Source organism: Alligator mississippiensis, chromosome 16 (assembly GCF_030867095.1).
Source record: "Alligator mississippiensis isolate rAllMis1 chromosome 16, rAllMis1, whole genome shotgun sequence".
Classification (NCBI taxonomy): domain Eukaryota; kingdom Metazoa; phylum Chordata; order Crocodylia; family Alligatoridae; genus Alligator; species Alligator mississippiensis.
The window spans coordinates 27,475,669-27,501,660 of record NC_081839.1 but is presented as its reverse complement, the minus strand read 5'-3'; the positions used below and the strand labels follow the sequence as shown (position 1 = coordinate 27,501,660).

The following is a 25,992-nucleotide window of genomic DNA, read 5'->3' as shown; positions in this document are numbered from 1 at the left end:
GTGCTTGAATGGCAGATTGTCGTAGGAAGACCAGGGGGCACTGAAAGTTGCAGTGATGATTCAGGAAATTATTCTCTTCTCTTGCAAATAGCGCTGAGCCAATTCACCAGTGCGGAGTTAGGAGGAATAGTGTTAGTCAAAGCTGCTTTTAGATTGTGCTTAAAACTGGTACCAGGCCTAGCACTCTCACCAAACTCCAGGTAGGCTATTACCAGGGATCCTAGTTTTCTCTGATAAAAAACATCCCTGATTTTTGGATTAAAAGAAGACCCAAAATCCACGTTTTTCCGTGATTAAAATGAAAAACTGCTATATCTCTTTCTATATATTAGTGGTGTTTTGTTTTAATCATGGAAAAATATGGATTTGGGGTTACTTTTTTAAATCTGAAAATTGGGGATTTTTTTTTATTAGAGATAACCAGGATCCCTGGTTATTACATTCCTCCTCCCTGGAGTTTTAGTCGGATATGACATCTTTACTTTCTGTCTTGGACTGTGGGGTAGCCTTGCTCAGTTAAGCAGGTGCTTTGAGCACAACCTCTTCCCTTGGGTCAACATCAGATTTTGGACCTAGGAAGTTCAGCCCCAAAGTCCAGACCTCTACCATCTGAACTAATGGTATAACTCCATCAGCTCAGCTGGCAGGAGGAGTAGGTAATTACCCTGTATGTCCATCTGTCATTAGAAAGAGATGCCACACTTCACAAATAAAGCATTCATTGCAGTTGAGTTTCCCTGGTGTAAATCACAAGAAGTTCTGTTGAAACCAGTGGGCTGACACATGCATAATGTGTATGAGACCAGAAGCAAATTCATGGACCAGGATTTTCAAGGGGACTAGAAAGTTTGAGTGCCAGACTCGAGTCACTTAAAAAGCCTCCTGATTTTTAGAGCCGTACTTCCAGCCTTTGTCTAAACCTCAGGCCATTCAGCTCAAAGCTGGGCCTCCAAAATTACTCACCGGTTTGAAAACCCCTTCGTTTTCCTTTAAAATCCTCCAGCCCCCACTCTCAAAACTCCAGCGTGCAGCATGCTACTGACTTATCAGTATTTCTCAACCACCTCAGCTCAACACGCTGCCCACTCCCTCCTTCCCTTACTCACCTCCCCTCTCCTCCGCTGAAACTCAGCCTGAATCCCCCCCTGGAATACCCACCTACAACTCGCAGATTGGCTGGCGCTGTGATGAGCTCAGCTCTAGGGCTTTGTGCAACTTTTTTCTTCTGGCTTCCATCCACGTGGGCTGGAATTCAACACCTTGATGTAAAAACCCTGCAGCCTCCAGGGTTTTGCTTCCTTTATCTCGAAATGTGTGCAGGATTTGGGCACTTAGTTTGTACATTGGATCCAAGTTGGCTCAAAAGGTTCCTGGTTCTTTTGGCACATTGGGGTGAGTTTGGGGTTTATGCAGAAATCAGAGAAGATGTGTATAAGTTCTGGTTCCAGTATAAATGTATTTCTCCGCTCCTACCACCATCTCTCTTTCCCTCTCTCCTTTCTCTCTTCACCTTCAACATAATTCTTTCTCATATATACACACATGCTTGCTGCACACACACAGTACCATTACCAACCAACCCCCCTGCCCTGGCTATATTGCCTTGTCTAACCAAACCCTCTTTCTGCATTCTTATTATAGCATTCCTATTGTTTTAAGCTGTAACCACTGTGCATTGTGAGTAGCATAAAGGCTGTGTTGCAAAATGGAATTGTATTGTATATACCGGCTGTGTGCTTCCTTTTAAACTATACCCCTGTCACCAGGCAGCTTGCTACAGTGTGGTTGCTGAGTGAACAGCTGAGAACCTGTGGGAAGACCCAAATGGCACTTAAATTATATTTGCTCTTTGATTTTGAAGACATTTAGTACCATTTAATAGAATCAGAATGCAATTTAACTCTGCAAAGAGAGGGAGGCTGCCTCTGGAGAAGTGACACCGCCACGGCTGGGGAAACAAAAAAATTCAAGTGAGCAAAACAGCAGGGTCAGGTTTACTATCCAGATAATTATTATTAAATAAAGAAGATAGTGGGACTGTATCTGTCAGCTTCTCTGTGAACAAGAAATGGCATTAACCACTCCATTGCTGCTCCGTGTATGAGCTTCGCTGCACCTGCAGTGCACATCATACACCCGAAATCTTGGTTGACAGTCCAATGGAAAGTTAAGCTTGCCATTGTTAGTTGTAACAAGAGGGACTGGGGCCAGGTATATAAGAGCTGGGTTACCAGTGAAGTAAACTCTCCTCCTGTTGATGCCGATTGTATTGGCAAAATAGGGGCCTTCAGCACTAAAGCTAGTACCTACCAGCTCCGTGAATGAAAAGACACTTTTTCATGGCTCTGTCCAAGTCTACCTTGCTGGTTTTGCTGGTATAGCGAGCTGGGTTACAAAAAAATATTTGCACCTCTAATCAACCTAGCTGCATCATCTGACTGTGTAGGGTAGACATCACATCTGGAATAGCACTGTGAAAGTGGAGGTTTCTCCTCTCTAGGGTTTTTTGGAGCAAAGGAGGACAGTCCAGTGGCTTTTGAGGATGGTCCAGGAAAATGGTACTGACATCAGACTTGGGAGACATGTCTGTTCCTTTTTGTAGCACAGCCTTTTTGTGTGATCTGGCCAAGTCACTAAGGCAGAGCTTTCCAAACTTTTCATGTTGGTGACACACTTTTTAGACATGCATCATTTCGCGACAGTAATTCAGTTCCAGGGGAGGGGCCAAGGGAAGCAGACGCGAGTAAGGGAGCTCCGCGGTGCCCTTCCGCAAAATTTTCTGCATTTTGCGCGACACACCTACACACTGCCGCCGACACACTAATGTGTCGTGGCACACAGTTTGGAAAGCTCTGCACTAAGGTTATGTGTATGCTTGGGTACCACTAGCAATTTAAGCCATGGCAGCCTGGAGTTCAGTGCAAAAACCTTCCAAGAAGCAGGGTAAATCCTCCCTTAGGTAGGTAGCCCAGGCTCAGTCCATGTTGCCATGCCTAGCTTATCTGAGTTTAGGTATGTCATTGTCTACACTGTATTGCAGTGAATGCCATGGTCACTGTTTAGCATCTGTCCCTTACCTGTAAAAAGCCTTACCCCAATTTGCCAAAAGAAAGCATGTTCATACCTCAAAGAGATATGGTGGAGAATATGTCTGATCTGTTAGAGATCACAGGGCACTGGAATGCCGTGTTGATTTGGGCTGCATAAATCCCCAGGATAGACAGAAAGGTGCTCAGCTGGCAGTCTAAAAGCTTGCTTTTCTTACTACCACCAGCACCATCTGTTTGTTTGTTAGTATAATTTACTTCTTTTCACCATCGAATCACATAACCGCTATGCTATAATAATCCCAACCACCTCTAGCACGTCTCATCTCACGTTCACAAAGCACCTTACAAAAGAGAGTATCACCCATTTTACAGGTGTGGAAACTGAGTGACCAAGCTAGACTAGCATTTCCCCTACCATGATAAACAGGCCCAGAACAATCTCACATGCCTTAAACCTCTCCCTGTCCAAGGGTGCCGGAGACGAGCTGTGTTGTGCAGTGTATTAGAAAGGCCAATAAATGGAGGTTCTCTCAAACGGAGGATGGGAGCAAGTTCTAGAGTCCAGGGATTTCTGTTGGGCAACACCTTCTGCTCTTACGTATTTTAACCTTTGGGGCTCCAGGTCAAGCCTCTGATGCAGTGATATCACATGGCACCATCGTACACATGTGTAGACTGTGTCTACCTGTAATCCAGCAATCTTAAATTCCAACTGATCACCAAGGCGTTTGCTTGCTGGCTGGGCAAATTCTGCTGAAGAACACCGAGTTCCTGCAGCAAAACAGTAACAGAAGGATGCTCTCTTTTCAGAACAGGCAGGATTTGAAGGCTCCAGTCTATATCCATCTGTCCAAGAGTAGGTGTGAGTATACATCTGCATCTCTAAAATACCTTGATATGTCCAATCCTCCTGGATAAAGGCAAGGGATTGAATTATTACTAAGGGACAATATTTCATTTCCAATAAGTGCCTTAATCTTGTGAATAAATATTACAGCTTCGTGCTCTAATCCCTAAGCTGGTGTATCTCTCCCCTTCCCAGTTACCTTTGTGTTGATTTACATTTAATATGTTGCCATCAAATCTCTCTCTCTGTGTGGCTTATTATAAGTGCAGTATTTATTCTGTTGAGGTTTTTTTCTTAGTCACATTGGTATTGTATTCTAATGCGCTCACACAAAGGAATGCTGGGCACATTCCTAAGATATTTGCATCTCCGGTTCCTTAATTCTTTCTGTGCTGTTGCAAACACAGTCTTTTGGCCATGCATCCAAAGTTGTGTTTCTCATACTGATGAGGCCTCTCCAGTAAGTCTCTCTGCGGGTTTCAGCCAATTCCAGGTGGCTTTGGCTATGAACTTTCACCTCTGGACACTTTCTTCTCTCTCACTCTTGCTTCAGAAGTTTTTCCGAACCATCCTGAGCATGTGTTTGTAAAATCCCAATTTAAACACATAGACACAATATATGCAGCTGCTTAGAATATTTCTGGGTATAGGAAGGGGGGTGGGATTCTTTCAGCTCTCCCTCCCTTGGAGTTTCGGGAGTCAGTGAAGCACGCAAAACAAAGAAAGCTCCATCCCGAACACCAGAGCTATCTTCGTTTGACAGCAGACGGGTGCTGATTGACATTTTCCCCCAAAGGTGAGGTCCTCACTTGCGAGACCTGAACTGGTAGGCTGTGCAATGCTACTGGCATGGTTGGTCCTGTTCTGTAGACTTCATTCTCCAGTGAGTCCAGTCCTCTCTGCCACCCGTTACACCAGCCCATACACCTCTCCTGTCTCTACTTCTTGATTACTTTCTTGGAGTTAGTGGATTGCAGTCTCTTCTGGCCCTATTCTTTTCTTTGTCCCATCTACTAGTGTGACCACTGGACTCAGCCCTGTCACCATCATTAGCCGGTTGCATTCATGCCAGCTTGACTTGGGCATTGCTATTATAGCTGGGCGTGGGTTCCAGTTGCAGGGGAGGGACGGTAGGTTCGGCACAGTGCTGAGGGGTGTAAAGGTAATGAGCTGAATTTCATTAGGTCTCCTGTGGTTCTGGCAGGATAATGCAGCCAAGGCGGCGAGACAGCATCACAGATCTCAAACTGTGTCATCAGATGTGGGTTCTCCTTGAACCTCCAAAAGTAGCCTTTTCAGAAGGGCATAGCTGCCACCTGGGTCAGCATTTTGAAGGAGCTCAGTGCTAAAGCTGGTCGGAACATTTTCAGTCAAATGAAATGTCCTAGAAGCCAAAATATTGTGTGGAAGTTAGAAACTCAGGCCAAGTCCTTAATCTGCTCAGTTTAGAGGGGAAATCTTCATCCCAGCTTGCACTGAACAGCAGAGCAGCCTGAATCTCCAGCTTCCCAGGTCAGTGTTCAAACCACCACGGCCTGGAGGGTGAGTGGTGCTTCCACTTCCCCCGGGTATAGGGAAGAAATAGTTCAGAACCTCGAAAGTTGCTGTGAATTGAATTGTCCCCGTCCCGGCAGGATAACCCAGTGCTGGTGACTCCAACTGAGCCCAGTCCAACTGCATGATGGAGAAAGTCTGGAAGTTCACTCTCCACACCAAGCTAATTTCTCATGGCTTTGGGACTGCATGCTACATTCTTCAAGGCTTGAAAACTGGCTACTAATAGTAAAGAGACAGGGCTGGGGGAGATGGGTTCAATCCACAGGCTGACTGACAGATACCATTAGTGTTTTAGTTGATGGATCAGGTGTCCAGATTGTAGCCATATTGGCGCAGAGGCAAAAAGGAATCAGGACTTGAGGTAGAGGTGATATCAGATTATATACCTGCTTTTCTCTGAGCCTAATCTGCATGTAAAATGAACTGTTCCAAACAGGAGATTTTTACCAAACCTTTAACTCTCCTATGCAATATGAATTGTCATTTTTACCCAGGAGAACTTTTACAATCTTTTCTCTGATGCCTGAAGAAGGGTGTTTGTGCCCGAAAGCTTGCAATTAAAGATTTTTTTTTTTTTTGCAAAAATATAGGTGGTCTAATAAAAGATATCACGTCTACCATGAGTCCTGATTCCTTAATTGATGGGTATCATTCTAGTACCTCTATCAGCAGCAAAATAATGGAAGGGCCCTGTTTTTTTAATAATGGCAAAATCCTCAGTTGGTTTGAATCATGTAGCTGCAAGGAGACCATGAAAGCTATCCCAATACTTATAGAAGCCAAGAATCTCCATGCAGTTCCCTGGGGAAGAGAGTTGCCTGAGAAGCCACACCTAGCAATCATTTGAGCGGGTCTGGCCAGAAGAAGAAACCCAGGAGCTCACACATGAGCCTGCTGGGAGGCATCCAGTTCAGTTTTGAACAATCAAGGGGCTTGCGGAAGGTTCAGGGAAGCAGCCAACATTTCGAGTGCTTCTCTGAACTGTGAGTGATGGAGCAGGAGGAGGTTTGGGTCAGAGCCTCAGCTGCTTCTGGTGCCTGGGGGCTCTCTGTTCTGCGTTGGGCCAGGCTCCATGTCTGATCTAATCCCCAGCTGTTTTGGGGTTCACTTATCCCTCTCCACTCATTAATGCTGAAACAGGCAGGGACTCTGGTAGGGGAGAGGCATCTCCGCTGTTGCCGTTGCCTTAGAGCCGTGTCAGGTGGAAGCACTGTGAATGAGCCATGTGTTTTATTCAGAGCGCAGGAGTCCGCATCAGCTGGAAGCTCTGCACCAGGAGCTGAGGGAGGGAAGGGCACTGCAAACTGTAAATAATTGAAAGGCTTCAGCTCCCACCTCTGTGCTGGGCATTGTCAAGGGACCTCCTCTCACTTGCTAGTGGTGCCCCTATGAAACCTAAGCGGCTGCTCGATAACTGTAGTGAGAGATTGCTCAGGAAGGGGGTCAAGCCGGAGACCAGATTGCAGCCTTATAGCCGGTGGAGGGCACCGTGCTCTGCTCCCCGTGGGCTCTGGAACCAGTATTTGGTGTCAGCCTCTTCTTGGTCCCTTCTACATGGCAGAGCCTCGTGCAAGCAAAATCCTGGTAGTGCTGTTCCAGCCAGAGTTATGTGAGCTAGGCAAAGGGGAGCATTTAACACACCACTTAAAAGCCTCCCCACTTCCCTTTCACGTCTCGCAACATCTGTCCTCACCCAGAGTGCTGGCACCGGCTCTGATCCCATGTCTCGGCATGCCCCAGCCTGGCAGTATTACAGCCGCTCTCTTTTGAGGCTGGAGTCCTGATCTATTGTAGGCCGTGCAAATTCTGCTGTAGGCTTCAGTGGAGCCAGGGTTGCTCCCTGAGATTGCATGGCATGGATGTGGCAGCAACAAAGCCTGGTTGGGATTCAGGGGACCCGGCTTCTGTTGCTGTCCATACTGAAGCTTCCCTTAGGCCAGTTGCTTCAACCCTGCTGTGCCTCAGTTTCCCTAAGGTATAATGATGCCTCAATCTTTTGTAAGGGCTTTGAAGCCCTACAGCTGGGTGGTGGTAGTGTTAAATAACTGATTGTTGAGAGGCTCCATTAGCGTAGCTATTCCAGGTAGAGCCGGTTGGGTTTTTTTTAACCTGACTGTTTTTTCAAGACAGGAAAACTCCTTCCTGCCCATCTGTAGCTGTGATAGGGCATCTGGTAGGGCACAAGGTAGGGAAATTGCAAATGTGGTGGGGGTTCTCCTGGGGCTCAGTGTGGACAGTTTGTCTCAGTAGGGGAGCAACTTTCTTGACCTGGCTACTGGAAGCTGGCCTGTGCCAGCAGGAAGGGCAACCTTTTCCTATGCCCCTTACAGCAGCCCTTGTTTTTCTTGTATTTACCAGGGCTTGGTCCTGTATGTACCATGGCAGAGGCAGATCCTTATTCCATTATGGGCTGCTCTGGCAATTAGCACAGACTAAACGGAGAAAGCTACACGGGCTTAGCTAAGGAGACTCGAGACCTGGCACTAGGCTCTGTAGGTTGGTTTTTTTTTTTTTAAGAGAAAACAAGTACATTTTGAATATATGGAGATATTTATAAAACTGATGCATTTCCAAGCTGTTCTCATGAGACGGATGGCAAAGAGGAAGAAAGGGAAAAGGTGTGTGTGTGTGCGGGGGGTGGAAGCAGAAGCTGCTCTTTCACTTCTTTTTTTTTTTTTTTTGGAATAACTCTGTTCGGTTTTATTCCAAATCTTCTTCTCTTGCGGGAGTTAGTCTGATGCTTGGTACAGAGCTACCAGGGGGGAAAAAAATTAATTGAATCCTTACGTTTGAGTGATGGCTACTCCAGGAGCTTGTCAAAGCTGATGGTTAATCTCAGGGGTGTTAATTGCTTTGGATTTCTTCTTGTCTCCTATTTCAGTCACTCCTCTCCACCTACCAAACCACCCCCACCCCACCACCTTGAGCCCACCGTAGGTTGACCCGAGTGATGCCTGTGGATTCCTCATTCTGAGGGAGGCAGGGGAAGAAACCTGTGCCTACCACCTTACTCTGTTTCGCATGGGTCCTGTTTGCTGATAAGGTTAATTGATTTCCATTGCTTTAATTAACAAAATTCAATTTCCACCTAATGAGAGAGATTTTGGCGCGACACGTGCAAATGGCAGTGACGAACGCCCGCTGCAGTGGAAGGGGAGGGGGCAGCAGTTAGCAGCACGCCAGGGGCTAACAAGAGTAGGCCTTTATATTGGTACAACCGCCTGCGCTTTAGCAGTTGTACCTGTATACATATTTTGGTAAAAAAAAAAAAAAAAAAAAAGAAAACAACCCAAAAAACCAAAAACCCGAGTGTTGCTGACACATTCGTGCCAGTACAAAATCAATGCACTGATCAGGCCAGGATTCCTACTTCTCCAGGAGGCATTTCAAAGCATTGCTAAAGCTAGGGGGTGCATTGAGATCACCTAGTTTACCCATTCAAAGTGCTGTGCAAACACTGAGGGGTCCCCACAGCACACCTATGAAAGTGGGGGGAGGTTGGGGCAGAGGTGAGGTGCTTTGCTGAAGGCCACGGAGGGGAAGTTGGTGGCAGCACTGGGAGTGGAGACCTGCTATTTTTGGGCCCAAACCAGCCCGACCCTGCATGCCCCACCAATTCCATCTCCCACTGGCACCTCGGAGCTGGACGCTGTCTGTCTCAGCAGGATGCCGACAGGCATCAGTGCAGAGGACCCTGTCACCTTCCTCTGGCCAGCAGCAGGATGGCAGCTCGGGCTCTGACCTGGGGCCGTTCTCAGTCCCCAACACCAAAGAGATGGCAGCTGTTTTCCAAACTTGGGAAGTGCTCAGCTAGCAACAGGTGAGGTCTCCCTCCCACCTCTCGCTGCCTCGTTTGTGCAGAGGCTGGAATCAACAGGAGAGGTGGGGGGATGGGGGATAGATAGAGGAAGGGGTGGGGGGAAGAGAGAGAGAGTCACTTCTCATCAAGTTGATCAATCTTTCTGCTGTTTGAAGCCTCTCAATGAGTTGAATGTGATTTTCTCTGCCTCGCGCAGAAGGCGAAAGTCGATCACTTGCAATGTTCAGCATGCAGAACAGGCACTCCATCAAGCTGTTGTGTTGCATAACCATGATTGCTGCCGACCAGGGTTTCTGGCGTGCGCAGAACGATGGTGCCATGGGGGAGGGCTGTCTGTGATGCATCCGAACCCCAGGCACCGGTCACTTTGCCTTGGCTTTCTGGGCTCACCTCTGCTTGCTCTTGACATGGGGCTTCAGCACTGCTTGGTCTCTCCAACGGAGGGGAAAATCTTTAAACGGAGATCATGTTTTCCCCGAGCTGATTGTAGAGGGAGAAAAATAGCAGTACAAACTGGTGGGAGTATACATGCATGACTACTCTCTTTTAAAAGGAATCAGACCTGCTTAAGTCAGTCATTTGTCCTACACTGCCAGCAGATACGTCTGAGCCTCCCTTGGCTCAAGTGAAAGGCCTTTGAGTGCTGGAGAGTTGGTCACTGCACTGGGGTTCAAGATCTCGGTTCCCTTCCCAGTTTGGTCAAGTGCCTCCTGTGCGATGTTGGGCAAGTCCCTTAGGGCTAAACCCATGAGCCTAGATAGCCCTTACACTGCTGCGTAGCCATACTGCTTGGCATCCAGCTTCCAGGGAGAGCTGGAGTGGAGAGCACTTAGGTAGTTCCTAGCCTGTGGCTTGGTGGTGAGAGTTCTTTGCTGGGAAATGGGAAATGCAGATTCAAGCCCCCTCTGGGCTAGGAGCACCTAGTACCTGGGTGTCCAGTTGCCTGGGCAAGCACCTTAAACACTAGACTATTGGGCTAAAAGGTGAGAGGGCCTTCCTCTGTCTAGTACCTGTACGTGCAGAAAGGAAGCGCAGAGCGAGGGTTGCATCCCTAACCGGGTGAGTGCCAAAGCCTGCAGCTATGTGGCTGTGTAAGCGCCACTGAGACATGTGAGGTTGAAAGAGGATTGAGCCCTTAACCTTCCTGTGGTGATGTTTTCCCCAGCTTCCCCCATGCTGTCCAGTCAGTGCACCCTCCTCCTTGACTCACAAGAAGATTTGGGGTGAGACAGCTTCTCATTCCGAATGGCTCATTCACTCTCTATCCTCGAGCGAGCCTGTCGGCAAGGGGGCAAGCTGCCGTCTTTGTGTAGATGAGGTCATAAATACCTGCTCTCTGGACCTTACCTGAGACCACCAAACTCATTACATGCAAGGCATGGATGGAGGCATCTCTTACTCAGCTCAAGAGATTTCTGGTCAAGAAATGGGGGGAGGGAAGGTGCTGAGAAAAGCAGCCGTAACCAGCCCAAAAATCCAGCCTTGACATTCCCATCTCCCAAGGACACTACCAAAGAGAAGAATGCAAAAGGTGCCAGTGGGGTTATCAGCACAGTTCGTCAGGGCTGCTGTCTGTAGCCCAGTGCAGCCCTGTGCAGTCCTGGGAAGCCCAGCGCCTGATGCACCAGGCCAGAGGCTGCAGATAAGAAAAAGCGATTTCTGGTTTTAATTAACTGAGCTTTCATTTAAGAATAAACAAAGGCCATGTTTGTGTGCTGACAGCTGGCTGTCCTTCTGGGTCAGATAAGAAGGCAAGTTATTGCCTGCAAGCTGCAAGAGGGACCAGGAGAGAGTCCAAGAAGCGGGAATGTGAACAAATGCCGAGTGAATGTGCATGCCGGCAGCCCTAGCCCTTTGTGTGCAGCACTAAACAGCGGGGGGGGGGGGGCTTCTGCCCATTCAGTTCTCTGCCTCCAGAGCAGCACAGAGTGGGAGCCGCGATCCTGAGACTATTTGTGCAACCCCAGAAACAATGGGCGAGCAAGCTTGGGCACGCTTTCTATGGCTGCCTCTGCAGAGGTGGGATGGGCTGGGTCCATGGAGATCCTGCCCTCTTTGGGAGGGCTACTTGCATTTTTCCCCTTGGGCCTGCCTTTCCTTCCTGACTGCTATGATACTTTCTCCTTCCCCTGTGGCCACAGCTCACGGCATGGCAAGCAGCTTTAGTAATGCAGCTCATGAGCTTCAGTGCTCAAGACCGAGGCTTTTGTCAGCTTTGTTTCTATCACCCTGCAGAACAGGGCTGAAATGGTTTGAACCAGAGCGCATCAAGCATGCTCAAGCCACGTGGTGGGGGCTGGGAATAAAAGAAATAGAGAGGGTCAAGCTCAATAGAGAGAAAGACAGAAAATGCATCCAATGAGGCTTTGCCCTCTGTTAGCCCTACACTTTTGTGGCCAGTCTAGCCTGCTCAATGGGGTTTACCTTCCTCCTGTGATTTGTCATTGCCACTTCTGAATGCCTATGGGACATTCAAACAGTGCGTTCAGCCTGGACCGAAGTATGAAGATCACAGGAGATCCCCAAAGTTGTCTCATGAGATCTCAGCTGGGGCCAAAAACCAAAAAAACCCTTTTCTTAGACTTCCATTCCACCCTAACAATTCACCACAATTCAGGCCCCAGCCCCTGGTTTGACCTGGAAATTGGAAAGTCAACTCTTCTCTGGAGGTGGCTCTTTTGTGGAGGGTGCAAAGAGCACCAGTGGGAGCCTTTTTCAGCCTGGTCTGCAGAGAGTGCAGAGCGTTTCAACCATTTCTTAGGCGGTGGCCTATGCAAAGCATTTTAAAGAGTCCAATCAACATCTCCTTCTTCTCCGTGTTGCTCAGATTTCCCTCCCTTGGTGTTTAAGATATAACAGTTCTGGTAGTTTCCTAGTTGTCCAGAGAGTCTTCCAGGCAACACAGGGTACACAACAAATTTTAATGATAAAAGTAACAGTCAGTCTTAGAGTTTTTCTACAATACAGAGCAGCCCATAATGGAATAAGGATCTGCCTCCGCCATGGTACATACAGGACCAAGCCCTGGTAAATACAAGAAAAATCTGTTTTTGAATGCACACAGAGGCATTGCTTTCCCTGCAAAAAGTTCCCTCATGGAGAAGCAGTGGATGCTTGTAATAGGGATCTTCTGGCTTAGCTCCACCACTTCTCACAATGACACAAACTGAACTGACAGAAGGCCTCTTCTGTCCCACAGCTGCATCCACATGAGTGGTTTCAAGTTTTCTCAGCACTCATGAGGGCTAAAAACTCTGTTTACACACACATGCACACACACACACGTATGCACACATATACATTTAAATGACATCTGAGATTTCCACTTAATCCTCTGACTGCAGGAGCTGGAGTTTTACATGAATGTACCAGAAAGACTTTTAAAGAGTCTGGAAAACCCGCTCACGCAAACAGTCACGCCATTGCAGCGCAAGAAAGGGCAAAAAACCGTGATGTGTACAAACGCCCCTAAATATCAGGAAAATGATGACGAAACTGCACCGATCAGTAACGGGGGAGTAGCTGCAGCTGTCCTGCTCTCTGCATCCAAGTTTCTGGTTCACGAGGCTGTCGCCTCACTTTGGGAGTGAAAATAGGACAGAACCAGAGGCCACGAGAGCTTTTCTCTGAGTCTCAGACTCTGTTAGAGACATGGACATCATTTTGATTTCCCTTCCTAAGGCCCCTTTGTGTCTAGCTCAGGGGTCAGCAACCCCCAGCACACGTGCCAAGCATGGCATGCAAGGCCATTTTGCTCGGCACACCACTACCAGCCCAGGCTTGAAGCAGCTGCTGCCAGCCACAGAGCCCAGGCTGCTCCCAGCCAGCAGCTGGAAGGCTGCAAGCCCTGCTGCAAGCAAACCGGGCTCCTTGGGCCAGCTACAGCCGGGAGGCTGCAAACAGCTGCTCTGGCATGTTGGCACTCCGGCACCTTTCAAGGTAGACAGTGTGTTTTTTTTCGGCACTCCAGCCAAAAAACACTACCTACCCCTGGTCTAGCTAACTACAATGCATTTATAGGGTAGTAAATCACACTGCACCTGAGAGTGCAGTGCCTTGCCCTGTTCAACTTTCCATCTGAGGCAGGAAAAGATCTTCTGGCACAGAAGGATTTTCACAATTAAGTGCGTGTCTTCTTCATTGTATTCCTCACTGGTGATGGCGCTGTCCTGTCACAGTGGCCCCTGGATCCTGGAGTTATTGGAACAGAGGCTCTTTCAGAGATGGTTGTTGCCGGGTAAATGTCAGCCTTGCTGTTTCAGTATCACCTCTGAGATGAATTAAGTGTTTGAAGACCGACAAAATTGCAGCATTCACAGGCTGTCATCTAAACAATTGCATTCAATGGGAGAAAACAAACTCTCCCAGGTCATCAACAGTCAACTTTTGATGCTAGTAGATAGCAGTTAAACTGATGGAAGAACAAAAACACCTCCCAACAGCTGATGAGTCAGAAATTCAATCACCCACATGGTATCTCTCCTAATACAGCAAGCACAGGGTGTTCATGGCACCCATCGGCAAGGGCTAGAATCGAGTGTGGTTGTTAAAGGCTTGTCCAGATCAGGGACATTTTTGCTGCTTATTGAAGTACCCTTGCATCAAAGTAAAGTATAAAGTGCCAAGTGTGAATAGAGATACTGCAGTGACAGGGCCAGATAGATAGTAACTTGTTTCCTGATGCTGGCAGCTCTTCTGTGCTGGATACAGGGACAGCTCTACAACAAATCCCTCCTCTAAGCATGGTATTTATCTGCCCTTACAAGAAAACAAAGTTCAAGTATCATCAGCTTTCCCCACCACTTGCGGGTGCCGGATTTGGAGTCCCCCAGAATAAATGTACCCATCTTGATCCTTCAGAAGCAGCTCCAGAGCTCATAAAATGTGAAGGCAAGCAGCCGGCTCTGCAGGGTTAGCAGATGTGCTATGCTCTTTCTCCGTGCATGCCGGAGATGCAGTTGACTGTGGGGAAGAGGATGTGGGCGGGTAGGAGGGGACGAGCTGAATATGAACAAGGAATGGAGAAAAAGCCCAAATTGCTTGGGACTTCCAAAGGAAGCTAGCTCCGGTCTAGTCCTAGCGTTAAACAGAGGGAGGGGGACTGAAGAATATGTCCTCAGAGCTAGAGTCAACATTTTTTCCACTGAAATTGTTGTTCCACTAAATGACTCTTTGGCCACAATGACATTTTTTGATCTAAGTTTAGGATTTGGTCAAAATCTGTTTTCTTGTTGCAGAATCAGAGAAAAAAAAACCACCTTGATTTGTTTTTTCATCGGAATATTTTGCGTTTGGTTTTTGAAAAACACAAATTTTTGGTGTTTGCAAACTGCACGTTTTTACCCAAACTGTTTAATTTTTATTTTTAGACAGCGCTTCTTTTGCTTTGCTTTCTCATTGAAGAACTGAAGCAATTTCATAAAAAACCTGTTGGGGGAAAATATCCTTATTTCCCTGCCAAATTAATTGGTATTTTTTACCCGGCAATAGCCTGGGCATATTTTTTCCCAGTCCCTAATTTAATGTGACTGCTGTAAGGTCCTTTAACATTCCTCAGCCTTGTGTTTTCTGCGTTTCTGAGACTGTGTGATGGATCTTAAAGAGCCTGCATTATGCAGCCCCGTATCCATCTGTTGTCCTTACAAGTTAAACAGCCTGAAAAAAATGGATTAGAGCCTCAGCTCCTATAATGAAGCAGCAATTTGTCTCGAGATCCTGATCCAGGTGTAGCTGAGCTAACAAGCTGACTGGCCTTGAGCATCAGAGAATGTTAAATACGGCTTTGGTGGAGGGAAGGCTTGAGTAAGGAAGAGAAGAGAGGTGAGGGGGGAAGAAAGCAAGCAAAGCAAGAGCAGCCAACAAAGTTAGATTTGGTGGGTCCTGTGGGAAGCCAGCCGTCTCTGCAACCACCTCCTGGCAGACGCAGGGCTAAACTGGGGGGCAATACGGACTATACTGGGTTCCCAGATAGTGAGTGTCTGTGCAGGGAGAGCCAGCTCTCTGCCCTTTCGGAGAGAGGAAAAGGAACAACCTTTTATCACTGTGCTTGACTCTGAGGCCTTGTAATCATTTCAACATCCTGAATTAACCCTTGCAGCATCCTTGACAGCTACAGGAGGCTCAAACCTTACCTGCCTCAGGGATGGTGGTGGTGATGGGGAAACCACATGCAGGAAGGTAAAGGGACTAGCACAGGGTCACATAAGGAGGCTGAAAACACATCCCAGGAGTCCTACTTCCAGTCCTGGGCTCTAACCACTAAACCTCTCTCTCCAGGATCTAAAAACTGCATCCAGGAGCCTTGCTACCCAGTCTCCTGCCTTAATGCCTGGATCATATTTCCCCTGTTTACTGAGGAGGACTGAATAATGTTTTTAACCCTGGGTGCTCATTCCTGCCCAGGGCAGGGGGTCGGACTCGATGATCCCTTCCAACCCTAATAAGTATGAAACTATGAAACGTTCTCTAGCAAGACCGTTTCCCGTCGTTGTTAAACATCTGATGCTGCCACGTGTTATCTGGAATCTCGGAGGGGGAGAAAGCCTCACTAATAATCTCTGCTTGCTTTTTCCACAATGGGAAGGAAAGTCTTGCCTGCTGCTCTGAGTTTCTTAGCAACTCTCTCAAGGTACAGGTTAATGGAATTGTTCCCCCAAGTCCACTCCTCTTGGTTTCTAGGAGAGAAAGCAGGCATATTAAGCTTGGTAAAAATGATGGTGAAAAAAAAATAAGGAAGGGAGAAGGTCTCGTTCCATTATGTGGAAGAAAATATGCTCCAATTAAAGGGACGAACGAGATGGAAGCGGGTAGATGATATAGGTTGCTGAAGGGAAAGTGACTTTTTGGTAGGTCTGATTTGACAGCAGCAAAGTAGCAAGAGAAGGGGACAGGAGGCAGCTAGTAGGATAATTTTTCATGGGGAAGAAGATTTGCTTATGAAAGTGAGGAGAGAAAGAGGGAGGGGATGCGAGGAGAAGGCCAGGTTGATGGAGATCACATTCCTTTCAATTCTGAGAAAAGGAGAGAGAGAGAAAAGAAGATGAGCCTGAAATGAGGCTTAATTTTAATGAAGGAAAATTCTCTGCTAAGTAAGGAGAGTTGAAAGGGAGGGGAGAGAAGGTTTTGAAAATGATAGCAGGCTGACACACTATTGTGACAGGGAGATTTTTTGCTCTGGTTGAAAGAAAGATAATAAAGGCAGTGGAAGATGAAGAAAAAAAAAGAAAGGGAGAAAAGATCTGATAAATAACTTTAACAAAAACACATGAGAAGAAAAAACTGTGTAGAGGAGGGTGGAACAGAGGGAGTGGGACCCGGTGGTGATGGGATCAGACAATCTAATTTGGATTTTTGACTGTGGACACAGACTTTCCTAGGGGACTTTCTGTCACTCGCTTCTCTATCTCAGGGGTGTAGGTTGTAGCCGTGTTGGTCTAAGGACATAGGGAGACAAGGTTCTTTGGGTAAATCCAATATCTTTTATTAGAGCAACTCAAATGGTTGGAAACTTTCTTCTTAGCAAGGTTTCGTGCACAAACACCCTTTGTCAGGCTGGATTTCTTGCATACGTACTGGCCTCTGGCTGCTTTCCCACTCCATCCAGGAAGAGCACAAACCAGCTGTAGACGTTTCCTTAGCCTGATGAAGGGTGTTTGTGCCCGAAAGCTTGCTAAGAAGAATTTTTTCACCTGTTTGACTTGGTCTAATAAAAGATAACGGATTTTCCCAAAGAACTTTTTTCTCCTACCTCGTGCCTTTCAGTTCCAGCCTCGGGTAGGTACCGCATTAAGTCAAAAGGGTGTTGGGAAATGTAAAGTCCTGCCAGGTTCCCACCAACTTCTTTGATTTGGTCAATATTGGAGCTGGATCACCTCCTTAATGAGCAACAGAGGATGGTAAAGACCTCAGAGATCATCTGAAGAAAAAGTCTAGAGAGATGCAAGAAAAGTCTACAATGAATGGGGACTTCACTGCTGCATGCTCTGGCCACTTGGGGTCTGTCAACACCATGATGGCAGGGCACTCGGTCCCTCCGCTGAGGCACGCATCCCTGCCCACTTTCTCCCATATTGCATGTGTCAATCCCATAAGTGAGGTGGTGAAGACATCTGGAGAGGGCCCCAAGCCCCTACCACTCTTGAGCATGTTGCATGGAGCATTGCAGGGCTGGAGCACAGTGCCAGAGATACAACCACCTTACTGCCTCATTTCTGTGGTATGGGGTGGGGAGGGCTTATTTCCTTGGCTGTGGCATTGATTTCTTTCCCACCGTGATGCTGACATGCACACCGTGCTTTGGGGTGATAAACATGGCAGTATTCTGATCTAAGGTACCAGCCTCTTACCATGGGAGTGAAAGGGGAATTTCTGCTAGCTATTAGCAGCGAAAGGCCAAAGACACTGTGTTGAGCAGCTCTGGTTCCCTCTGATGTGATGCAGAGACATATATTTGATAATATTTTTTAATGAAATTCCTGAGCTGTGGTTCAGGCTAGCTTTCCAGATGTCTCTTGAAGACTAGCCCCATGATGCTGGCTACCTCCTTATTTCCTGCTACTAAATTCCATTAAAAGATGCTAAAAATACATTAATTACTTCCTGAAAGGTTTTTTTCACCCCACCACTCTTCTGTGTGAACAATAGAACTGTGGCTGATACAAAGCTGCAACACCGGTGCTAATGGGAGGGGAATTGTCCACAAAACAGTCATTCTGAGATGTGGTTCACGTTGCGAAAAATATTTGGAAACCCCTTCACCATGGTAGTACACATGCTGGTGCAATTGTATTAAGAAATTGTTTGGTTCTTTGTCTACACTTACCCCTGATGGAGTCTAGGATCCATTTGGCTTATTCTGTGTTGCTCTCTTCTTCCATGTTCGGTTTTGTTCCATGCCCTCCCCATCTCATCAGGAAGTGCTGGAAGCCCCCGTGTATATCTTATTCCCTCCAGGTCTGGTCTGTATTCTAGGTCAGTGATTCTACCTTTCAGCTCTGTGGGCCAGATGAATGGTGTGGGGCTGGTCTGTGGGCCAGATCGAGCTCTGCACTGCCTCCCCTGTCCCTGCACACCTGGATTGGGCTCCTTGCTACTTCTGTGGGCGCTACTCGGTCCCACGCCTTTTCTGCTTGGCCTGCTGCACTGAAATTGGGCCCTATGCTGCCTTTACCAAGCCCTGCATGCCTGATATAGCTCCCCCGCTGCCAAGTTTTTGGACCTGTGGGGAGCTCTGCAGTCTGGGGAACATGTCCATGAGCCAGGAGTGGAGTGCACCCCTGTGCTAGATCATGGATCTATAGATAACTAGGCTCGAAAAGATTTTAAAAGCTGTAGTATTACCATCTAGTCCAGGGATGCTGTAGAACTGCTTCATCTGGCCCACCAGCCTACTGGAAGTGGGGGGAGGCATGGTCTGCTGCAGGATGTGGGGCTACTTAGCCCAGGTGAACATGGCCATCAGTAGCAGGAGGGTGAACAAGGACTATGTTGAAGCAGCCTCACTCCCTCTCCACCACTGGTCCCAATGCTGCTTGTCCTACCACCACCGTCTCTGCCAGAGCTGCCCTGTGCTCCTCCAGGCTGGATTGCTCTAGAGCCATCAGTCCTGCTGCTGCTGCCCCCTGCCCTGGGCTGGATGCAGCCCATGAGGAAGCTCTATGGCCTGAGGCACTGGGTGAGTTTGACACTCCCGATCTCATCCAGTCTCCTGCATAACTGTTTAACTGGGGCATGCCTTCTAGAGAAACATCCCATCTATCCCATCTTGATTTAAACATCACCAAATGGCTTTAGATAGTGATTCAAATTCTTGGATTTTTCTTCACATCAAACCTCCAGTCCATGTGAGGTTCACCAGTTACTAAATCATCCCTATGGCTTAGTGATTTTTTTCAGTGTTGAAGACTTCTCGTTCTTTGTGAATAACATCAAGTAGGTGTTAAAATAGTATTTATGAAAAGCTGGCAGTAGCCAGAGAAATAAGAGGCAAATTGCCTTCGTTTCCTGGTTCCTAATCAACAAGCAAACAACAGCGTCTTGAGCAATGCAAGAGCAGGTGGTGTGAAGCAGAAGAGAGAGGTGGGTGTTAGCTTAGAGCAATTCCTGCTAGGTCGGATTGTGGTGCCAGCATGTGCTCCTTTTCCGGATGGGAGACAGTGTTGAACTAAATTTTGACCTTGGGTGGGTTTGTAATGTAATCAAGGAAAATACGTCTTTGGAAAGCAGCCATTCTCAGAGTCGTTGGACCTGCTTAATCCTTTAAATTTTGGGGAGATTGTCTGGCTCGGGGAATGAATAATGGAGTTTTACATCTTTTTTCTCTATTGGTTCAACTCCGGCCTCCGTGGTTAATAAGTGGAAGACCTTGCCCTGAAAGGACCAGACCCATGAGGTGACTAGATGCGTCATTGCCCAGTCCTTTTGGTCATATCTGCATGACCATAAGCCATCGTAAGCCATTGTCTCATTGTGAGGCCAGTTGGCCCCTTTGCTCAGTCTCGGATGATTGGACTGAACAGGTGCTGGAGAGTGAATTAATCTTCTCTTATTTAAGTTCTTAACTTGCCTCAATCAGTGCAGTAACTCAGCATCTCCCAGAAGCATATGAAGGCATGATTAGCATTTGTCAGCTGTAGCTTTCTCCCTCTCCCCAGGACACATTTATATGGGCATTATAAAAATAACATCAGCACACATGTGCCTTGGGCTCTTCATTTGTGCTAGCAAAGGGAGGTTGCACTAGCATGCCTTGTGCTGGGGAAGGAAGGTGGGGAAGTCTCTGATGCTGTCCAATCCTGTGGAGCTTGTTTGGTTTTCCATAATTTAGGACCAGCCCCTGAGGAATCTGCACAGGTGAGCGTTCATGGACAGCAAGGGTGGTTTCCTTACTGTTCCTGCTCCGGTATAAATTTTTATTCCCAACTATCACTACAGCATCTTTCAAGAACAAAATGTATACTCTGTAAAAAGCAGCACCCCCATCTCAATGGGGTGCTGCGTGCACGTTGGTGGAAGGTCTGTAGCCGACACAGCTTGTTGTCTGTGATTCCTGTATTTGTATGCAGAACACACGGTTTCCAAAAAGGAGCAGAGCCCAGCACATACCTCTGTCCCACTTCAGATGAATGAACCCTGTGGGGGAGTGAAGTGAGTGACAATTAAGCTTGGAAAGAAACAGTGCTGGCACCTGCAGGCTGTGTTGAGGCTGGAAAGGGTGAAGTGAGGAAGATGCAGGGGCCTGGCTACCTATGGAGGTGTGTGCGTGTCTGGATGCAGAGAGATGGGTATAGAAAAAGAGTCCTGCATACTTCTGGAGACTTGACAGTCTTGAAGATAGCCTGTTCTGCATTGCCAATTCCACCGAGGGCCACTGAGCTCCTTTTATGTGGGATATGGAGGCCTTCAGGCCTTGGAAGTGTGACATACTCAAACTGAAAGATGTGGCCAAAAAAATCCCAGCAACAACAAACCACCACCATCCTTAGGAGAGCTGGCAGTGGGAGTGCAGGATGCGGCGAGATTCATTCCAGTATTTACAGTCTCCGCAGTCTCATGCTTCAGGCTGAGCTCCCTGGGGGGCTCGCTGCACAGCAGAAAATGGTGATGGTGCCAAGAAGGAGTGGGAAGAAGGAGAAGCTGGCTCTGGAGCGAGATGTGTCCTGGCAGAGTGTAAATGATGGGAGCTGTGAAAGGAGAGAGCAGCTGACTCTTTGAGGGAAGGGGATGAAAGATGAGTGAGTGGATGACTTTGAAGAGACAGCAGCCCAAGGGGAAAGAGCAGTAAGTGGGGTGTTGATCAGAAAAAAAGGCTAACATTTAATTGTTAGAGCTATGTGGAGAATGGAGAGGCCAGTTCATGGAGGGTTTGAAGATTTTAAAAGCTGTTTTCATCCCAAATAGGAACAATTAAAAATTTTAGACTTGAAGGAAAATTCTGGGGAAAAAATTGTTTGGGGCAAGTCTAGGTGATGCATTTTTTCAACAGTCAGCTAACTGTTAATATTTTTTTTCTAGTAGAATAACAAAATATGAATTCTTAAATCAAAACAGACTTTGGTTTGACAGGCCAAGTTGAAAGGTCTCATTCCCAAAGTCCCCCCATGCTTCTCCACTTTTTCCTGTGAAATCTGAGTAAAATCAGCATGATTTGAGGAAGTGTTTCCCATCTGGAAGTGTGCTCCCTGTTTGACAAGGGGCTTTCAAAGCTTTTCTATCCAGCCCTGGTAGCAATTTGGGAAATATCCTTCATGGAAAAATCTCAAGGCTCTGATTTGATCTGCATTCTGGTCCTATTATGCTGTTCTTGTGACAGGGGCTGGAAAACACCCTGATCCCATTATCAGGGATTTACCTAGTGCTCGGATTCCTTGGGTTCATAGATTCATAGAGTCATGGGGTTGTCTGTCCCCATGCCCTTGCTGCATTAGCAAAGGGATGGAAGGGGACATCCTGGCAAGAGGACACGGCCAGAGTACTCTGCACTTGGACTTTCCTGTGCTGCTGGGAGAGCAGATGTAAAGGTGCAGCAGCCCCAGAATCCCTAGTTGTGCAAAAGTGGCATCAAGGTACCTTTATTTCTTACAGGATCAGGTAGGAGTTCAGTGCTATATTCTGTTCCGTGCTCCTTCCCCCATATGCAAGTAGAAATTCAGAGATTTTCCAAATTTCGGTATCTTTTTCTAATCTTAAACCAATCCTTCACTTTCTGATCACTTATTTTTGCCCCTTGGGCAAATGATGGCTTATTCACCACAGTGACAGCTCCATCCAAAACCTCTTCATTTTGAACTGACACCTGCTTATATTCTTGCGTGTGTTGCAGGAAGAGAGAAAGATCTTCTCACAGCCTAGAGAGGTGCACTTCTCCCCTCCCTCCCCACACCTCAAATACAGAGGGAACTGCATCACGTCAAACTAAATCCTTATCAGAAATTTTAATGAGCAAAATAAAACCTGAAATCTGTGTGATTAAAATCAAATCTTCCCTCTTCTGCTCTGCTGGAGCCAGCTGCCAAAACAGAGTTGCAAAAATGACAATGGGAGGCCCCTTGTATTTAATTACCTCTAGCTTTATTCTGTGCTTTAGAAAAAGCTCTCCCTACCTCTCCTGCGAAGGTGGTGGTGAAACTGGCAGAGCAAACAGCAGAGATGGAAAGTGGTTCCCACTCAGAAGTTAACATTTGACAAAAGCTACTGTCCGGAGCCTCATGAAGAAGTCTAGCGTTTCAGATTCTGGTGGTAATAGTTGGCAAAGGATGTCCTTTCAGTGGTGACTGCTGCAAGGTTTTTCAAATCAAAGACTTGTCTTGATGTCCATAGCACAATATTGGTTGGATGAGGCATATAGTGGGAGTCTAACTAGTGTTGTACTGCACCTAACCGATCCTTGCAAGTGACTGGTCCTTGGATCCATCTTGCATGGAGACTCCGTTCCACTAATGCTTCCGGGATTGCTGCCCTCACTGCTTGTCAAATGTCTAGAAAGAAGAAAAGAGGCTTCTGACCCATTTTGTTTCCAGTGGGGTTGAATGGCACCTAAATATTAAACAGGAGCCACCATGGCCATGATGAACAAGGAGGGAGTGTCTCAGTTCTCTTCTGCCCTCCCCCCTCCTCAAATACCTCTATTCACTCCCATATAATTATCAAGTTCAGTAAACCATCTTTGCTTTCCTTCCCCACTCTTTCTGCTCTTATATGCAGCTCTCAGTCCTGTCCCACTGCCCTTGGGAATCACTTCAGCAGTGTAGCAGTAGAAGTGCTGCTCCACTTCAGACATGCTAGGGCATGATCTTAGCATATATTTAGTGTCCAAAGGCATCTCTTCCAAACTTGGAGCAGGAGATGACTCGGGAGTACATAGAGAAGAGCCGATGGGGACTGGCTTACTCTCTGTAGACTGTAGTGAACTGAGGGTGGTTTCTGATATTTCTTTACACAATACTCATTCCTTTGAAATTCCAACCATCCCAGCACTCACCAGCGGTAACTAGCTTGAGCACTGGTAGATTGCTGCCGCCCACCTGCATTGAATTGCTTTTCTGAGCAGAACTGGGCACTGCTGAATATGGTCAATAATTATGGGCAGCTTGAGTGGTCTACCACGGTCGTTGTCCATTTTAAGAAAAAAATGGACACACCCTTAGGTATAGAAGCTGCTGTCCATCCTAACACTAAGGTTGCCTTCACTCTGTCTCATACCAAACCAGGGGTAGGACTCGCATCTACTAATGGTGAAGATCTCGGAAGAAAGAGGCACTGCTTAGTCCATCTTAAGCCTTATTTTGAGGATTTAAGTGATGTTTCTCCACGCTGGAGTGAATTGTATCCTGAATGAAGCATCTCCCAGGCTACCACTAGAAAGCCTGTGCTTCTTCCTTTCCTCTAATGAGTTAATTGCATTCTCCAGATGCTTTTGTTCCTGAATGTGATTATTTAATTCTTTTGGCACCGCTCAGAGCCAGCATCTGACTTTCCAAAGTTTATTGAGTTATATCTTCACCTACATCCATGTTTGAATCTTTCAAGGGGGTTTTTCATTTCATTTGTCCTTTGAATGAAGTGGAAGTGTATTTCACGAGCCATAGAATTGAATCAAATAAAAAAAGGGACTAGTGAGCACTCACCTGAACTTGGCTCTTTCCCCATTAGAAAAGGAAAGCGAGAGATAATTAAGAGCTAGTCAGAAGATGCACCCAGACAGCTTCTGGGCAGAAAATGGGACTGGGCATCATGGCCTGCTGCACTCCAAGGACAATAGGCTCAAAGTACTGCAAGTGACAGCAAGGAACCGCACAGACGTAACCTGGCTGTTTCTTTTCTAACTTTCAAAGCATGAAGATCTCACCAACAGTAAGTGCAGTTGGTTAAGCAGTAAATAAACTGATCTTTGTAAATATGTGCTCAGTTAGGTTCCCCGTGATATTATTAGTTACTCATAGGTATTTGGACAGAGCTGGGTCTGACTAGATGCCCATGCGTCACCAAATGTGTTGTGGATTTTAGCACAAAAGACTGACATTGAAGACATGCAATATTAGCGCATCATTCTCCTCCTGTTTTTACATTGTTTCTGCTTCCTGATTGAATAACAATCAGACAGGATTTAGATGACTAATCGCCTCCTGCAAATGAAGGGAAAATGTGTTGAAGAATAACAGATACTGTTGAAGAAAACGTGGATTGGTTGACTGACACTTTATGAACCAGAACAGAGTCGAAGAGCAAGTCTATACCATGATGGCTGACAGGGCTGTTTCACCACTAAGGCGGTACATCCCACCCACCTGCCTCCACTTTGAGCATGTCAAACTCCAGAAGTGATGCAGGGCGAGTGCCCTGAGGGATGCACCACACTCAAGGCCTCAGTGTTTAGTGTGTTCAAGAGCGGTGTACCCCCAGGGCAATCTTGCCACCTCATTTCTGGGGTGGATGTGGGAAGAAGGAGTGGTTGGGTGCAGATTCTTACCTCAGTGTAGATATTCTCCTAGATTCATAGACACTAGGGCTGAAAGGGACCTCAGAAGATCATCAAGTCCAGCCCCCTGCCCTAGGGGCAGGAAGCCAGCAGGGATCATAGGATCCCAGCAAGATAAAGCCTAAAAGCCCTGAACCTTCAAACATGTATATGTTTGCGCTACAGTGTGCTCTTGAACCTAATGACATGAGGATTAGGAGTAGTAAGCGTTCATAGTATGAGTACTAAAATTTGTAACAAATATTTAGGTGCCATCCAACCCCACTGGAACTCATCTTTCCTTCTTTCTAGATGTTTGACCACCAGCAGTGGGGGCAGCAATCCCCAAGTGGATATGTGCAAAAGTTTTAAGTTCGCATGTTGCTTCATATCCTCTAAATCTTTCTGCAGGAAGTGTTACTGGAATAGAGTCTCCATGGAAGATGGATCTAAGGACCAGGCGTTTGTAAGGACTGGTTAGGTGCAATACAGCACTCGTTAGAACTCCTATTGATAGTCTGATTCATTGCAGAAGATCCTTATGTCTTCTTACCAATAACGGGGATGTGCATATATACTTTTTTCCCACTTCAAATGGTTATTCTCCAATCTCTGTACCCGCAGTGCACAAATGCCGTGGGGGTGTATGGAAAAGGGGAAGCCCCCTGAGGAACGGGGAATTTTTTTTTAATTGTAATTGCATTCAGTTTGGAAATAGTAAAATATAAGAATATAATTAAATCCACATTAATAGAAATAGATACACAGTCATGGGGGCTGTTGAATTAGGGCCCCATTCTGTATGCTCCTGAGTACCTTTCAGCCCTGCTCACTGCAGTGGGACTTCAGAGTTCCCAGCATCTTCCACAGAGCGCTCTGTATCTTACAGTGTTGGGGCCTTAATTTGCAAATCATCAAAGGCAGCGTTCTACCAATCCATCAATTATCAACGCTCTAGCCTGCCACTGAGTAAATGAGAGTATTACCGTGTATCAATTAGGAGCATTAGATCCCCTGAAATGATAGCAGAAGAGCCCAATTTCCAAATGTGCCTCGCATCATCTGCATGCCTAGTGTAGAGAGTTGGGGCTGCTGGGTCAGCTAACAATGGGCCTAAGATCGACCTACACTTGGTCTGTCCTATATATCTTCTTCACATGTCCTGCAAGTAGGGTGGCCACTGATGCATCCCCAGAATACAGGACATACCCTTGTGAGGGTTGGGCTCCCTCGGCCACAGCAGCAAGAGATGGGGCCACTAGGC

At 46.8% G+C, this 25,992-nt stretch overlaps 1 protein-coding gene across 2 annotated transcripts in view; it reads left to right on the top strand.

The window, feature by feature from the left end:
- The window catches only part of LOC102574673 (opioid-binding protein/cell adhesion molecule), a 749,440-nt gene that overhangs the window by 193,222 nt on the left and 530,226 nt on the right, over positions 1-25,992 (top strand). The window lies entirely within an intron of this gene.